General features: G+C 41.7%; 1 long non-coding RNA gene across 1 annotated transcript in view; it reads right to left on the reverse strand.

Annotated features, from left to right (window-relative positions):
* Positions 1-943: 943 nt before the first annotated feature.
* Positions 944-4,921, reverse strand: part of LOC108541259 (uncharacterized) — a 61,858-nt gene continuing 57,880 nt past the window's right edge. Inside the window, exons 2-3 of the long non-coding RNA XR_001888918.1 lie at positions 4,296-4,481; positions 944-3,348 (exon numbers count right to left, since the gene is read on the reverse strand). This is a non-coding gene — a long non-coding RNA (uncharacterized LOC108541259). The remainder of the gene's footprint in view (positions 3,349-4,295; positions 4,482-4,921) is intronic.

The following is a 4,921-nucleotide window of genomic DNA, read 5'->3' on the forward strand; positions in this document are numbered from 1 at the left end:
AGCAATGGCAGTCCAATGGGGTCATGGGGAGGGGTGCACTCACACCAGCACCAGTGGCATGGCAGGGTGTGTGCCCACACACACACACTGGTAAGGAAGGGGATGTAAGGTTTGCCCACACTCACACACGTCAACAAAGCAATGTAGGGGTGGATGTGGGTAAGTGCATGCAGGCAAAGCAGCATGAAGAGGCTGCAGTGGGAGGTGTGAGTGGACAGGTGCATGTCCATGGTGGCTACTCTGCTGGAGCTTTCTGTGGTCAGGTATGGTCTGCCAGCACAGGAGCTATGATGAAAGTCCCCAGGAGGTACCCCTTGGGTACCCAAGGCTACACTGCAAGCAGGCACAGCCAGGCTGGGGCCCCAGGGGAGGCTAGTATACCAAGGGGTACTCAGGTTGTACTGGCCTAATCTCATGGGCAAGTTCATCCTGCAGAGTTCAGGTCTTACAGTTCCCCCAGCACTAATGTCTCCTAGAGAAGCAAGTCAAGCCTAGGGAAATGGGCGCCCCTGGCTATGCTCCACTACAGATGTTCCTGCAGCAAACCCTCTGGTCTTCATGCCAGCTGGAGTTCTGACCCTACCACTTCTCTATAAAGCTCTCCCTGCCAACTCAATTGTCCTGAGCAGGCAAATAGGTTGCTCTCTGCCTGCTCAACTCGCTCCTTTCCCGGTAGTCATTGAATGCCAGGAATTAGTCCCAGTAGCCCCATGGAGGGCTCCTAGATTCCTCCTTTTTCAGCCTAGCATCTGTGTCTTCCCTCCATCCACTCTCAATGCCTTTCCTCTGAAGATCTGTTAGGAGTGTGCCAGTCTTAATGTTCCAGTCCCTCAGAGACAGATGTTCCTTCTAGTTGCATCTAGTTAGCCATCTTGCCCCCAATCTATGTCAGTCTTTACATATCCTTTTAATTATTTTTTTAATTGCTGAGCTAAGAAGAATATGCACATTTTAAATGTTTTATTGCATATTGTATATATAATTATGTTACATATTTTATATTGACCTCCCAAAAGATAGTATACTCCTTCTAGCATTTTATTAGGATACTTGCTTCCCCACAACCTTCCCATAATTAAGTGTTGTCATAAATCTGAATATTTAGCTAGTTTGATAAGTATAGAATGATATCCCCTTATTTTGTCCACTAGTCATAGTTTACCAACCCCTGCTCTAAGGGATTCAGAAATAGCACTTACAGAAAAAGAATTATTAGGCTGAAGGGGTACAGGCAATGAAGAACCAAGGATTTTTAAGAGGGTAGGGCTACCACTTCCCGTCAGAGGGGAAGAAACATCAGAGGGAACAGATCTGATCTGAACTATAAAAGTGGTCCAGCCAGGTAGGAAGACAGCTCCCTAAGGGTATGCCCAGAGCTGCCAGTAAAACAGGCCCTAGGTGAGAGGGAGGAGTTGGCCTTGATGGTCAGCTCCACTGGGCCATCTGCACAATGATCTACTGACTTTCACAATGAATAACAAGGAATGAGGACTGGAACCTGGAAGGGAAGCACCCTCCTGCCATCATCCCCTCAACAATGTCCCTCTAGCACCCTCTGTTGATAAAGCTTAGCATCAAGCCAGCTGGAGAAAGAGAAATCTTTACCAGGTTCAGCTCCAGTATCACAAAGCAGTGCACAGAATGGTAGTTGGAGCTGAAAGACAATACATTGAAAACTGATATATAGGTGTAAAATTTTTCTGGTGATTCAGCTTCATTTAATGATATAAAGGAACAAAAACTTAGCATATCCCTGTAATCTAAACATCAAGTCTTAGCAGAGCTTTTGACAGACTATGGTAAATGGATGATATAAATGACTCCAATCCTTCCTTCCTCCCTTTACCCATATCCTTTGTCACATGCCTTTGCAGTTCTGACCCCTAAAAAGGCAGGGTCCACTTCCTTGCCTTTTGAATTTGGAAAGCTCTCCTGTTCTTGGCTGGTTTTGCAACTTGCTCAAGCCAATGTTAGCAGACGTGATGCAAATAGAAGCCTGAAATTTTATTTATATGTCTCTGCCTACCTATTGCCCACTGCCATTGTCATGAAAACATGTCCAGTTTGACCTACTGGAGGACATAAGACACATGAAGTGAAACCAACTCATCCAATTTTGCAAGAATGACTAGATCAACCAACAGCCTGCTGGCACACAGTCATGGAAGCAACCCCAGCCAAGAACAGCAGAGCTGCCTAGCTGACAGATACATGAGCAAGCCCTGCCATGACCATGCTAGACGAGGAGAACTCCAGAGTATAAGCTGAATAAATGCTTACTGTTGTATACTACAGAGATGTTTTGTTTATTACACAGCATTATAATAACAACACTAATTCATGTAACTAATACACTTTCCTTCTATATATTAATAGATGAAAGCAACATGATTTGTATACCACACAGGTTTATGGGTAGCAGATGTTTTACTATGAAAGCTCAGATTCCTTCTTGTTTCCCCACATTAAAAATATCCAGCCTCAGCTTCTAGGTAATGGTTAGGTATACTGTAAGTCAGGGTGAAAGCTTTTCCCAGGACCATCTTTGGAGTTGCTAGACATGAGCATGAGTAAACTGCTACCGAATCTGTTAAGGCATAAAAGAGGACCCTAGCATTTGCAGACTAGAGGAGTGGTTTCTTTCATCCTTAATACCTCCAGCTTAGAAGTCCTCAGCACATTCATAGAGACATCCAAACTTACCTACATCAGCAGCTTAGCCCACCACCATCTACTCTATCTAAAAAGGTCCACCACAACACAAAATCTACATAAGAGCAAAACATAAAAGTTTTTCTTCTTCAGCACACTTCTACTAGGCCATTCCAGGAATCCTACTCTGAATAAAGGCATCTTCCTGATAAGGTACTCAAGATCCCCGTGCCATACCCTGACAGCCTCCTGTAGCCTGCTGTCCTTCATCTTTCTCCCAACCCTGATTTATCTATATCCTACCATACATCAAACCTGCTCTCAGATGCGAGCTTCCATGAGACTCACATTCACTGAGATTACAGTGACTGATAACAGAGGGGCAATTGAAGCTTATCAGGGAAAGGGTTTAAGTGTAAAAGACAGAATGGCAGACATCAGTAGCAGAATAGGAAGGAAGGTGGGGAGCACAGCCGGAGGCAGGGCCAGCTTCATGGATGGGAGACATGTATAGTCAAACAGTGCCCTGCACCTATAAGAATCCCCCACTTGGTTTAATGCTCTGCTGCTGCCATCTTGAAACTTTCAATAATTTTTGAACAAGGGATTCTGTATTTTCATTTGTGTTCGGCCCCACGGATCCTGTAGCTGGGCTTGTCCAGAGGTAACAGATTGTTCTTCCAGATGTGTTCTGTTCTACAAAAGAGTGGGATTTTATGCATGGAAATAATTTTATCTACAAAGTCTTCTAGGTATCAATAATCTAATAAGCCACTGAAGTCTAATCCTAACATCTACTATTTTAAACCTCCATTTTTTTCTTCTTTCCCATAGTCGTTTATATGCCAGTGCATACACCCTTCAAAAAGAGTTGAAACGGACATTGGTAAAAGTCTGAAAATGATCTGTGAGAGGACTGTTTTGATTTCCCCCAAAATAGAACAAATTTACTATTAATAACCCCGGATCATGTTAAACGTACTGCTGGAACTGCCATATAAACCCTTATCTCTCTTGACTTCATTCCACATTCTGTTCTGTGGCAGGGAAAATGGAGATCTAAAATGCAATTTTTCCCTAGAGGTAACATTTTATGTACTATTTATTAAACCTACATTGTGTGTCAGGTATCATAAAAAAACCTATTAAAATGACTTATTTCTAAAATAGCCTTTTCAATTACCTCTCAACGTAATACCTTTGTAACTCTTCCAGATGTTTTAAAGCCCAAGGACTGGAGTTTCCTAGAAGTGTCATTATTGCTTCCAGGCAACAATGAATCTGTTTACTGAATTTTTCCTTAGGCTTTCCTTGTTGCACTATATTTTACATCCTTCCCCTGTGGAACATCCCCCACAGTCCATCCACATCCCATCAATACAAGGGAGAAAACCCCAGCCCTTGGATTTTGTTTCCCCCTGCTAACAAATGAATGAGGCTGACTGCCTGCCTGTTTAATACAGTGACACAGAAACTCCCATTCATCTCTAAATCTGCTGCTAAAAGAGTTTAAAAATCCAATCTCTAGAGTCATCCTTTGTATTAATAATTATTACTGAAATGATTATTTTAAAGTGTAATGGATACTTGGAAGAGGCCATACAAGCTATATAATACTGAGCAGAAAATAATTAAATACTCACATCTCTTCCATTCTTCTTAGAGCTTCTGTTAGATATGCAGAAGAAGTCAATGATGTTAAAGATGTTATCTTCTCATTACAAACTGAGGGATCACATACTCAATTTATACACCAAGCAGGAAGGAATTCTTTCCACCAGGAAGAACTTAATCAATCTTCCTACTGATGTAGCCCGTGCAGGTCCTAACTGTAGCAAACAAAGAAAATCATGGTAAAGAACAGAAAATGCAACCAGTAGTGACAGAAAGAAGAATCAAGACAAACAGAACTTGGGCTACTGAGAAAACACAATAGCCAAGGAATCCATAAAACCTATTTCTTTTACAGGGAATTTAGCTGCCCGAACTCCTCAGACTATATAAAAAAGGAGCAAAGTCTTTTTTTAGCATGACCTTTGATCATTAACAGGATCACAGTGTGAGAGCTGAATGCAAATAAAGGACTCTATAATGAGAAAACAACAACTGGTGCAAGTATCACAGAGCAAAATATCATGATAATAAAAGAATAACTGAGACAACACAAGGAGATATAAACAATAGATCAGAACAGAGATTGTTCCTTGGATCATGCCTATGTGGGATAAACTTTTATAAAGTTTTTATTCGTTTTTTTCTTTTTTTTTTT

The sequence above is a fragment of the Rhinopithecus bieti genome, unplaced genomic scaffold, assembly GCF_001698545.2.
Source record: "Rhinopithecus bieti isolate Rb0 unplaced genomic scaffold, ASM169854v2 scaffold_20307, whole genome shotgun sequence".
NCBI classification, from domain to species: domain Eukaryota; kingdom Metazoa; phylum Chordata; class Mammalia; order Primates; family Cercopithecidae; genus Rhinopithecus; species Rhinopithecus bieti.